Raw genomic sequence first — 13,777 nt, 5'->3', positions numbered from 1 at the left:
CTGTGATGGTGTGGTTCAAATGGCTCTGAGCACTATGGGACTTAACATCTGTGGTCATCAGTCCCCTAGAATTTAGAACTACTTAAACCTAACTAACCTAAGGACATCACACACATCCTTGCCCGAGACAGGATTCGAACCTGCGACCGCAGCGGTCACGCGGTTCCAGACTGAAGCGCCTAGAACCGCACGGCCACACCGGCCGGCATAACGATGTGGGGCCTGTGCAGTTGGAGTGATGCAGGACCCCTGCCTGATATGTCTACATACGACTCTCGCAGATGACACGTACGTAAGCATCCTGTCTGATCACCTGCATCCATTCATGTCCCTTGTGCATTCCGACGGACTTGGACAATTTCAATAGTACAATGCGATTCTTCAAACGTCTAGATTTGCTACAGAGTGGCTCCAGAAACACTCTTCCGAGTTTAAACACTTTCGTGGGCCACCAAACTCCCCAGACACGAATATCATTGAGGATATCTGGGATGCCTTTCAACGTGATATTCAAAAGAGATATCAACCCCCTCGTACTATTACGGATTTGCGGACAGCCCTGCAGGATTCATGGTGTCAATTGCCTCCAGGACTACTACTTCAGATATTAGTCGAGTCCATGCCCCGTCGTGTTGCGACACTTCTTCGTGCTCCTGGGGGCTCTACACGATATTAGGCAGGTGTACCAGTTTCTTCGGCTCTTCAGCGTATAAGACCGTTTTTTAATTCAAGTTCCCATTTTCTTGGAACTTACGATATACACGTTTGCTAATGTCTGAATACGACTATCCTGCCTTAACAACTGCACATCCACACTTGCTAGAAGCAATTATGAGCAGAGATGTTCGATACGTGTTTGCCCTGTGACATTAATCTTCAGAACTGAAACGAAGTAAGCGCTTTCAAAGTATAGTAAATGAAGATAAAAAAAATCTCGTTAACACTTACTTTCATTAATACGAAGTTTTATTTTTAAAAGTAAAAGAATTCCAAGCTGATGTATGTATGCATATGAAACTGTTTGAAACAGGTCATAATTTTATATTGCATTATCTTCTTGACTCGGTAGCGTTCTCGCTTCCCACGCCCGGGTTCCCGGGTTCGATTCCCGGCGGGGTCAGGGATTTTCTCTGCCTCGTGATGGCTGGGTGTTGTGTGCTGTCCTTAGGTTAGTTAGGTTTAAGTAGTTCTAAGTTCTAGGGGACTTATGACCACAGCAGTTGAGTCCCATAGTGCTCAGAGCCATTTGAACCATCTTCTTGACTATGGGGATTGAAGAGAGGATATGAAAGAGATCTAAGAATCCCTTTTTTCAATAAAAAAAAGGCGTTTTCAGTGCGTTATGTTCTCGGTGCTCTGTTCCACGTCTCAAACTTGATCCAGGTGTCAAGTCATAGCAAAAAGTCTCATGCATGGTCTTTGCGCGAAGCTGTGCTTCCTTCTGGAGTTCCAAAATTTAAAAGGTGTGACAAGTGATTTTTGTTGACTACAGTTTCTGAGCCGTGCTGGGCTCATGTATGCGTTGGTTTAAACCTTGGTTCCTATTCTGTGTTTGATTTTCCCGTGGTTACTGCGATTATGCTGTTGTTCGCTCTCTCTGTGAGAGGCAGCAGTGGTGTGTATCGATATTTGCACCTTGTACTATCTTTGGGCTGGTGCTAATAGTTTCCAGCTGTGCCGTGTGCGAGCGGTCACTCGGTTGGCTTGGAGCAGCGAGGTAATCTCCGCAGGGCGTAGTTTGGCCTGGCCCGCTGGTGGTCTCTACGCAGTGACAGACTGTGTGAGACTGTTCCCATTGCTACGAGGTCTGCGGCTCACCGACCCTGGACACGAAAGTCGAGTCTGGATTTAATTTACCAGCAAGTCAAGATTGTTCACACTGTGCCGTTTGGTTCTTGTTGTTGGCTGTTGGGACATTCCCACAAGCAGCAGCGTGTGTGTTCGAGTTGGCGAAGGTTTAGCCACCGTCCGGTGGAGTGTAACTGCATTTGGTTATTTGCAATTGAAGTGCTCCAGTGGAATTTTCTGCCTTGTGGCCGTTATCGTCCCAGTTACCTGCCCTGGCCGTTGACGTAAATTTAGGGAGTGTCCTTTCCTCACCGTGTTGTCGCTGTCCAGCACGTTGGGTAGTTCGACAGCTTAACGTATGCTTGGTTCTGGGCGTCTATGCCCTTTACGTTTGCATTGAACTCCTGGTTGTGTACTGGTAGAGTAGAGCGCAAGTTAGCTTGTCGGTGGGTCCGTTGAGTCTCTGTTGGTTGGGTTGTCGTCGGATCGAGAATGGTTGGGTTCAAAAATGGTTCAAATGGCTCTGAGCACTATGGGACTTAAAATCTATGGTCATCAGTCCCCTAGAACTTAGAACTACTTAAACCTAACTAACCTAAGGACATCACACACATCCATGCCCGAGGCAGGATTCGAACCTGCGACCGTAGCAGTCGCGCGGCTCCGGACTGAGCGCCTAGAACCGCTAGACCACCGCGGCCGGCGTTCTTCCGAGTCTCGAGCGACAATTTGAACACAATCAGCCTGGAAATAAAAATGAAGCCGCTCCTGGGGGGCAAGAACTTCGGAGGGAACGCCTAACAAGGCACACGACGGTAACAGAACGTCCTAATTCACCGGACTCAAATTACGACATTCGGAAGATAAAACGTCTAGCACAGCTTGGATGCCATTCAGAACTTAATTCAGCTGATTGGCAACGGATAATAACCACAAGCCAACAGCGGCGGCAAGAAGAAAACGCTATAGCGTTTGCTATTGGTCGACGCACACCGCGGACAGAGAGCCAGAAACGGCGCGGACCGCAGAGGGAACGCCTAGCACAACGTAGGCATAAATACCGGACTCGTTCCACAATGGAATCAGTTTCGGACAGCACCTGGAGAAAACTGCGTGCTAGTTACACAGTTGAAATATCGTGCAGGAAAGACGCCAATAACCGGCAGAAACCCGATTAATCAACATGACATCCCATATATGTTTCACACTTCGCAGTGATTGTATTTTGAATGATCTTGAGAAATATCTTTAGGGTATGGCTGATTAGGCTAACAGGTCTGCAATCTCCGTATTTTGTTGCATTGCTCTTCTTAGGCAAAGGGTGAAGTGCATCATCAGCCATTTGTTAGGAAATTTACATGCATTAAAAATCTGATTAAGTCTTTTCTTGGGAGAACTAAGGTACTGTTATCTTCTAATAGTCTTAGCGTTTCAACTGGTGTTTCATCTGGACCGACTACTTTCCTATCTTTTGCGTTCCTACTGCTCTTCTGATTTCGGCAGCTGTGATGACACGTACTGACAGACCCTCGTCAATTTTATTTTCTGTTTTATGTCTTTCATCTGCAAAAAGATAGGTAATATAGTCCTCTTGCTGATAGTCCTGTGCTATTTACACTTCGTCATTTTCTATATTCGAGAAGTTTTTTTTTTTTTTTACAATATATACCAGCTGCTTCCTTGATCTTCTTATGTACGCTGAGGTACTGGCTGCAATCGTTCCAACTCTTCACATTGTTGTTTCAGAAAGTTATTTTTTGCTGTTCTTATCTCCTTTCTTATGACTTTCTGGGTGTCCCTACATTTGTCCGGGTTTCTTTCGTTTTTACATCTTCTTCTTTTTTCAGATGACGCCAAAATTTCGTCCGTCATGCAATTTTGCTCTCGTGTCTTCTGCTTGTAAACTATTTCACTCTCCGCAACATATGTCATAAATTTTTCCACATCCTCCCCTACGCCGTGCATGCCTGTACTCTTCTAGCTGTGGCTTGATTGTATCTGTAATTCTTTCCTTGACTCGTGATTACCTTCACCTTTAAGTCTATCGTATTCTATTTTCCGCTGTTGTGTATATCTCTTGTCATTCGTAATTTTTATTTTTATTTTTTTTTACTGGTAGGACATGGTATGTGGAAACGTCGGCTCCCGGATAGGTGCGTACCCTCGGTACCGAAGTTCCAGAGCGCTCGTTAATCAGAGTGTAATCTATTCGATTCCGTACTGTATTGTCAGGGAGATCAGCTGGCGCTCTCCATGTGTACAGACATCTAGATGGTAATTTCAGCCAAGTGTTTGCTACCTTCATCTTTTCCTCTTGACAAAATTGATAGAGCCGTTCGCCCCGATCATTTCGCATTCCTAGTCCATAAGGCCTGGCTAGTTCTTCGAATCTTCCTTCTCCAATTTTAGAATCACCCGTTATTAAGTTTATGTCATGTTCTTTTACCAACCTCAACAGCTGTTTCAGTTCCTTATAGAACACCTAAATTTCATCTTCAGTTAAATCCGATGTGGGCGCTTATATTCGGATGATGTTGACATTAATTGGAATGACATCAAGTTTAAGTAAAGCTATCCGGTCTGAATGTGGGATGAAATTTATTACCAAAAAAAAATGGTTCAAATGGCTCTGAGCACTATGGGACTTAACATCTATGGTCATCAGTCCCCTAGAACTTAAAACTACTTAAACCTAACTAACCTAAGGACATCACACAACACCCAGTCATCACGAGGCAGAGAAAATCCCTGACCCCGCCGGGAATCGAACCCGGGAACCCGGGCGTGGGAAGCGAGAACGCTACCGCACGACCACGAGATGCGGGCAAATTTATTACAGATCTGCACAATTTTTCTCTTGATTGCCTGAATAATACATTGTTCCTCAATGAACTTCAGACATTGCAGCATATGGCCATCATGTTGCTGCTACTCTTAGAATGTCTACCTTCAGTCTCTCCATATCCTGTATTAGGTTAGCTAATTTCCCAGCCACATACAAACTCTGCACATTCCAGGTATCAATCATTACTTTTTTGGAGATTCATCTTCCTTCTCTTAGAATCATTTAACGCAGTTCCCATGGACACCCGGTTGGGCAACCATTTATACCTCCGGAAAATGTTGAGTTAAACGTGCTTATCATTTTGGACTATGTGATTCTCTTGATAATAATTGTCGTAGGTGGTTTCCCGCTGCCTTCCACCCCGTATGGTAAACAGCCGCTCTTAACATAGACAGCAGACACTGTCGGGAAGCCGCCCTTCTGGAGTCAGACGCTTCTGTTTGTGATGGTTTTGCTCTGCCCCGAGTGTTTCATTTCCTCGATACCGCCCATTTCTGGGAGGCATTCCCCGCGCCGCCAGCTACGGAGGCTCCCCATGGGAGACTAGCAAGCCCTAAACGGGCTGTCATCTACAAGCACAGTATTTCGATGTATTAAAATCGAAAAACCATACAGGCTGTATGAATGAACTGAGTCTGTTGTCATGTGGACAACGGAGAAAAGCACTGCGTTAAGTCATGAATCACCTGCGCCCAGGGGCCCACGTTCTCTTCAGTGAGAAATACGCGTACCTGTCGGTACAAACCAGTGCACCGGAGGAAAGGAAAGAAAATTAGGGTTTTACGTCGCGTCAGTATCAAGGTCGATAGCGACTGAGAACTAGCTCGGATCGTCTCAAGGATGGGAAAGGAAAAAAATACACAGCACTCTTTCAAAGGAAACATCCCGGGATTTGCCTGGAACTGTTTAGAGAAATCACGAAAAACATAAATGTCGGAGACTGATTTGAACCGTCGTCCTCCCGAACACAAGTCCAGTTTGCTAACCACTGTGTGAGCTCGTTCGGTACGCAACCAGAAACAGGCTCGAATGCGTCAGTCACCGATCACTGACTTCACGCATGAACATTCCATAACTCTTTGTCTTGGTTGTCGATGTACAGAAGCTGGAAAATATTCGCGTTGGAGCGTATTCTCATGAATCCAGGCTGCTGAAGTTACGCTTTTGGCGATTTTACACTAGGTAACAAAGGCGTTCTGAGTTTCTACTCAGATGTTTACAGAATATGGTTTATTTACTCTAGGCGTATTAGTACCCACAGCGAGATACAACACAGTTCCTGCAAGCAGCAGCGTTGAAACAAACTACTAGTTTGATAGAACTTCCTGGCAGATTAAAAAATGTGTGCCGGACCGAGACTCGAACTCGGGACCTTTGCCTTTCGCGAGCAAGTGCTCTACCGAGCTACCCAAGCACGTCTCACGTCCCGTTCTCACAGCCTCGCTTCCGCCAGATCCTCGTCTCCTCTCTTCCAAACTTCACAGAAGCTCTCCTACGAAACTTGCAGAACTAGCACTCCTGGAAGAAAGGATATTGCGGGGATGTGGCTTTGCTACAGCCAGAGGATATTTCCATAATGAAATTTTCACTCTGCAGCAGAGTCTGCGCTATTATGAAACTTCCTGGCAGATTAAAACTGTGCGCCGGACCGAGACTCGAACTCTGGGCATTTTACCTTTCGCGGGCAAGTGCTCTACCGAAAGGCAGAGGAGTCTCGGTCCGGCACACAGTTTTAATCTGCCAGGAAGTCTGATATCAGCGCACACTCCACTGCAGGGCGAAAATTTCATTCTACTAATTTGATGCTTCAATGTTAATAATCATCGGAAACACAATGATTTAATTTCGCGGGTGCAGCTTAGTAATGATCTTGCATACAGAGCCTGAATCACCTTACAGGATGAATCACCCATTGACTCGAAACAAGAGAAATCGCACTTCTTACTAGATAAATCTGGTTTAATACTGTGTCTGGTAGCAGTGAAGGGAAACCGTTTGTCATGACACATAACAGCGACCACGCAGCTCGCTGGCTGTCGCTGTCACAGGAGAACGCTAATTCTAGGTCACGCGTCGACATTAGAACAAAGAGCGTGCGCAGTCGGCGTTTGTTGGCCTATAAGCACGCAATTACAATCGTGCGTTTTTCTTTGTTTTATTTTCTGCCGTAGGCGTGATAAACAGTTTTTGCTATGGCATTCTGGCGGTTTTATTAGACAGTTATCGTTTTTCAGAGTGACAACCGCTCGTGTGTACGGCAGATAACCTGTTGCGGAAGCCGAGTGATAGTTGTTTGACTGTCCGTTGCCTCCGGCTAAACAACTAGTCGCTATGCGTTAGCGCTCTCAAAGCTCCCAACGACGAAGCGTTCTCACTTGTGGTGAACTTCTGCCAGAGAGATGGTGAAAGCTCTCTGCACTTCGTAGACTGCTCGCATAGAGGAACTCATGGTTTCCACGAACACACCGCCTCACTCTAAGTTAAGATCTCAACGAAACTCAGCTCCTTATTGAAAACATTTTCAGGCCATTAGGAAAAGTTATACGATTGTGGAAACATTACTGCTGCTTTTGTATTGCTAGACAGAAAAAATTCTCATTATGATCCCATACTGTTGTATTCGTTAGTGGTTAAGTCAGTTCAAATGTCAGAGGTCTGAGGCCAGAGGTGTAGTAAGGCGCTGTGTGTTTAAACCAGTTTTTGGTTGGTTCAAATGGCTCTGAGCGCTATGGGACTTAACATCTATGGTCATCAGTCCCCTAGAACTTAAAACTACTTAAACCTAACTAACCTAAGGACATCACACAACACCCAGTCATCACGAGGCAGAGAAAATCCCTGACCCCGCCGGGAATCGAACCCGGGAACCCGGGCGGGGGAAGCGAGAACGCTACCGCACGACCACGAGCTGCGGACCCAATTTTTGGAATGATAGATTTCCCTAACGAGTTGTTATTAGTAATATTTTAATTACTACGAGAGATATACGCGTCCACAATCAGATGCGACGTTATCAATATGTCCTACCTATTAAAGATGCAACTCTGCCTCGGTGGAGCCTCTGTAACTATAAAACTTTGGTACAATGAAAGCACTGTTCCACTACTCCATTACGGAGGACATCTCAATGAGGATCTGCCGATGGCTGACAACAGTCACTGTTAAAGGCCTGCATAGACTACAGCTTCCTGCACCACCCTGTGTAATGTGAGCCGATATGCAACGTTTAAGTTTAGGTATTTCTCGACATTAGACTGACAAGCGTTATTGATAATCCCTAACTTTAAGCTCACGGGAGAGGTCAGCGGCAGTGAATGTAGAGAACACCTGCAGCTGTAGCATGTTAGTGATGTATTACTGTTGTCGAGAACAGATACAATGACGCAGATGGCTCTTTAGAATTTCTGATAGGTTTGTGTAACAAGTGTTTGGTAATGCAATGGCTTCAACGTAGGTATTCCTTTTAGACTTCGTTTTGTATCAAAATGGCTTGTGAATTTTAATAGTTTCTCTAAATACGTAAATTGTAAGCGTCAGCGGAGAAAAATGATAACCCCCAACAGCGTCTTCTGAATGTTATAAGTTTATTTAAATTCAAAGGTAGGAACATGCATACATTAAGACAAAACAATTTGTATGTTTGACACTGTTTTATAGGGCAACATTAGGGAACTAATTCTTACCAGCATGTGATGCATACGAAAACAACAGGTTACGTGATCGGACTAATCATGTGATTTAGCCCTTTCTACCGTTGATCCCTTTGTCGACCTTAGCCAGAACACGTTTGTTGTTACAGTGTATCACTTCATCTTCATTGTTTAACGTACGATCGAATACAGCACAATTCCTTCATCTGTCAATGAACGCATTGCCCTTTGATGTCAGAAACAGGGCATTTACAGGCCGTCCCGAACAATACACAGATACACGTGGTAGGTTCCTAACCACGAACGGAGAAACTCAGTGTCGCAAGAGAAACAGAGGTGTTGAGTGAGCTCTGTACATTAGTGTTTACTGTCGCCAAAAATTCAGCAGTAGTTTTCAAGGGTTGGCATTTGGTACAAGTATGTCATACGTAAAATGCGAAACAAAAAGAAGTACGGCAGCCAGGAAACATGTTCAGATGGTGATGTAATGACACGCACGTTCACATAGCAGACCACTGTGACAGAGCGGTTCTAGGCCCTTCAGTCCAGAATCAGGCTGCTGCTACGGTCGCAGGTTCGAATCCTGCCTCGGGCATGGATGTGTGTGATGTCCTTAGATTAGTTAGGTTTAAGTAGTTCTAAGTCTAGGGGACTGATGACCTCAGATGTTAAGTCCCATAGTGCTCAGAGCCATTTGAACGTAAACACAATAGACGGGTATGCAAACGATTACAATTGCAGTTGTCTGTGAGAGTTACAGAGTTCACCAGAGTACGTTGGTGTTGTTCGTGTTTCGTGTTGCTACCAGGCCTGGTACGATGTGCACTGAACAGCCAAAACATTCTGACCTCTGCCCATCGCGACGTCAGATGCCATCTGGTTGCGTACCAGGCACGTGACGTCATAGCCAAATTATCACCCAAGATCTAACACGTGTGAGAGTGGTTGTGATCTGTCTTCCTACCACAGCTGCGCAAGGATGCTCTGTGAGTGTTTTAGCAATTTGGTGTTGAACCTACATCGTGCAAAGGTAGCAAGATACCGTCTCACACATGCAGAGTTCAGAAGAGTGTAGCAGTATGAACAGTGATGTAATCAGACAATGATCTCAATGTCACTTCCACTATACTCCCTGTAAAGGAAACATTATCACTAGTAGAAATTAGTGTATGGGTTCAGGCGTAACTATATGTTAGGAAAAAGTGAGAATCTTAGATTTTCGTTATTAAGGTTTATGTTTACTCTATGACTTCATGATATAGCAATATTAGCAAAATTACGTACAAAATGGTTCAAATGGCTCTGAGCACTATGGGACTTAACTTCTGAGGTCATCAGTCCCCTAGAACTTAGAACTACTTAAACCTAACTAACCTAAGGACATCACACACATCCATGCCCTAGCCAGGATTCGAACCTGCGACCGTAGCGCTCGCGCGGTTCCAGACTGTAGCGTCTAGAACCGCTCGGCCACCCTGGCTGCCAAAATTACGTATATGATGGTAAAACATTGATACTGGTTTTTTCACAACTGTGAAGCGAAATTAATATATTGCAAGGTTATTTAATGGTAAGATGGTTGATGACCATGTCTGGGGGTCGACACAAACACAAACAAATGAAACACAGTTGGGGACAGAGATATCAATCACGCTAAAATGTACAATGAAAAAAAAAAATGGTTCAAATGGCTCTGAGCACTATGGGACTTAACATCTTAGGTCATCAGTCCCCTAGAACTTAGAACTAGTTAAACCTAACCAACCTAAGGACATCACACACATCCATGCCCGAGGCAGGATTCGAACCTGCGACCGTAGCAGTCGCGCGGTTCCGGACTGCGCGCCTAGAACCGCGAGACCACCGCGGCCGGCAAATGTACAATGAAAATACCTAAAACTGGAAGGGGGACAGTAAAGAGCAATCAAAATAAAGTATATAATTAAAACAGTTCATAACTGTACAGTGGCTGATCAATCCTTTTAGTTAGATCGAACATCTCGCATTTCTGCTACATTTGGGCCTGACAATCACGAATATGTTTAACTAAAGGTCATGGTCGAGTGGAAACAAAAAGTAGGAGATATGGAGATGACAGCAGTTGTGAGTGTCAATTGAATATCACTCGCTGGCGTGGCTCAAGCACGCGTGTTTACCTTGCGTTGGCAGCGGCAGTAGCGGTTGTCGGCGCGAGCTGTGAACCTGAAAATCTATTACAAATCTCTCTCGACTCTTAACCAGCAGTCGGATACATTTCCTACGTCTTTGGTGAAGCCGAGTCTCCTAGTTATTCCCTAGCTAAGTTAATTGGCATGGTGCAGGTGCACGCTATTTGGCTGGAATAGCACATACGTTATTGCCCTTAAATCTCTCGCAAGCACTAACCGTCGGTGCTCTGTGTGATTCGCCATACTAGGAGGCTTCGCAGTTTAATTTCTGATGAGTTAAGACGAGCCTGTGAACAAATGTTCACATAATGACTCTCCCAGCCGACTCAGCGCAGCACGAGTCGCCTTGCTCAAACACTCGACGGTTGTCTGCAAGAGAAGAGCGAATTACTCTGTCTGCAATTTGCCTATACCAAAGCTGGTGGACATGTGTTTTCTTTCTGGCCGATCAGGGCGTTCAAACTTGTAATTCCACCGACGAGAGTTTTTGTAGTCTATCATAGAAGTCGTTTCTTTCGTAGGGCCGAGTTTAACTTCTGCTACGTAGTACTGAGTTTATAGCTTCTCCTTTCATACGAGTTTTGATGCAGGAGAATACAATGAGTCACTGATGTTTTGAGTTGCGTTTCTCCGGACGTTTTATCGGGGCTCTCCCGCCATGTTCCTGTAGAAAGACTTTCCAAAGGGCCGTAGTTGAAAAGCAGGGCCAAGGGCTGCTTTTGCCGGGGGCGTACGCAGTGGTGGCGCCGTCTCATTGTGTCCGCTAGGTATCCCATGGCGAGAGTATTTTTAGCCGAGCGGGACGACGTGCTATCGTAAAATTCTCCTTTCCCTTAAAACTGCGTCTCGTAGCTCGGGTCAGGGAAATCACTTGCGTGCAATTACTAGTGTGACAGTTAGTAGTTTATATTGAGGAAATACTGGCTTATTTATTATATCTGCATATTAATAAAATTCGTTCAGTTTCAGATAACTATGTCGTGTGACATATCGAGTTAACCAGAATTGTTTCAGGAATTCAGTGTAAAGTTTGTTATTTGTTCGACACCTTACAATAACCACCCTTCCGCGATAATTTTTATACTGAAGTTAGACAATGGTTGAGGCGTTGACTATGTCAGTCAAAACTTATACTTTTTCTTAAGCATTGAGTATTGGTCAGCCACTTGGTCTAGACCTTATTCTACTTAATTCTACTGGTTTGTATACTTTAATTTTTAACTTGGTTAACTTTGTTACTGATTTGTCTCCCTTAAGTGAAGACTATAAATTTCTATACTAATATCAGTTTCTTTTCTTATTTATTTAAATGAGTTGAGTGTACTTTAGATTTTATATCAAAGATGAGGAGCCTCTCATAACGCTCTTTTAATACTGTTGTCTCAACCACTTACTATTTAAACCAACATAAAAATTTACATACTTTATACATAATACAAAAATTCAGTGTTTACATTCTGCTGATTCTAACAACTAATGAAAGCCTCAAAATAATCTTCAGTGATTTCTCATCTTGTCAAAATTTTGAACGTTTCTGTTATTGATTAACGCAAATTCAAAAGTATGAAAGTCACAAACAATGATCATAAACACATTATTCTAAAAAAATTATTACTCTAGCAGACAATGTGGTTATTAAGAAATGTTGCATTGATAACTACGCATGAAATTTTAAAATACTACACTCACAGACAATAAATTAACTTAACAAAAATGTTATCTTTAAGACACAATATACATGAACATTTTTTATTTTTAACATCTCATTCTAATTACATTATAAGTACATAAAACATTTCTTTACGAAAGGTTTCTTGTGCATTGCTCATGAAACAAAGATGATGAAAAGACTGTTATACAGTTCTTATACCGACACTAGCACATATTTTACAGAGAAATGTAAATTGTATCAAATCGATATGAACACATCGAAGTCCTATGTTAACTGTTGTGCTTTTTTGCATTTTTTCACTGACTGACACTGATCTTTAGCTAATTTCAACCGCTATTTTCACACGATATCTACGAATTTTCTTGCGTGAGGTTGGCGACGAATGTCTTTGCACCAAGCTGAAGTACTTGTGAGAGATGCTTGTCGGCAAACCTTTGGGTGGGCAACAACGTTCTTCATCGAATTTTGCAACAGGATGGTGCCGTAGTTTGGTGTGGCCCTCATAATAATGTAGACCTTTTAGTGCAGAGTCTCGTGGAGCAATAGCTTTAACGTGTATTTTTCTTCTCAAGACATTTATATTTTTGTAGCACTACGCTGACAACTAGTTTACAATAGGATGGGTATTTGGAAAGGTGTCTCTTCAAATATTTTCGCCTATCTTCTCTCTTTAACATCAGTCTTTGGAGTCATCACCTTCTTCCAAGTATCTTCCTTTCTTCAGACTTGAATCTTGTCTCTTCTCTGAGAAGGATATAAGAAATTATTAACTACTAGTTGCTTTGAAGTTTTACATTCGCTAGTGTTTCAATCGTTGATTAAGATATGTAGTTCAGCATTGATTGACTGGTTTTCCTCCAGCTCTGTAGTTCAACATAATATCGCAGTCGGGACGCAACAGTGCGATTCTACACGCAATTTTTTTTTCTTTTTTTTGACAAATTTTGCCTCAGCCAAACCAGGTTTCAGCGAGGCAGTTGGTTTTTATACTCCGTGCGCTAATTGTTTTTTTTTGTCTCTGTGTGTGTGTGTGTGTGTATGTGTGTGTGTGTGTGTGAGTATGTGTGTGTGTGTGTGTGTGGCCCGTCGTTCCCTGCAGTCCTTCTGACTCGAGTATCGGTTGAAAGCGAATTTTTTAAAGGTCTGAACCCATTGTCGATCTTCTGCTGCTCATCCACCGCCCCTCTACTTTCTGTATCATGGCAAGGTTGCTACCACAGTTAGGAACAAGGGTTGCCTTGGTTACGAATCGTCATCCTTCTCATGCCCTTGCCGGCGCCCCCGCATCGTAAAAAATCGTTGATCTCGTCCATTCACATCCCATATACATTTTCGGTTGTCGTCCGCCGCATTGTCGTGGGCAGTGGACCATTGTTTCTTGCAGAAGGTCGAGTACAAAAATCTTTTGTTGTAATCTACCTTATGCCTCTGTGTTACAATTATAGTTTCTCTATAAGGTTCCAATTTGTACCTGATATCTTAAGCTAATGTGTCTCCTTATGTTCGTTATGTGTTGTGTCGTGGTGTGGTATGTTAGTTTGTCATGTTGTTACAGCATCACCTTTGCAAACGTTACCTCTCTCATGTTAACTGTTACATATAAAAATTTAAGGTACCTCTCAGCTCTCTGTCTCTTCTTTTCCGCAGACTCCTG

Source organism: Schistocerca piceifrons, chromosome 2 (assembly GCF_021461385.2).
Source record: "Schistocerca piceifrons isolate TAMUIC-IGC-003096 chromosome 2, iqSchPice1.1, whole genome shotgun sequence".
Lineage (NCBI taxonomy): Eukaryota > Metazoa > Arthropoda > Insecta > Orthoptera > Acrididae > Schistocerca > Schistocerca piceifrons.
Note: the sequence above shows the minus strand (reverse complement) of the source record.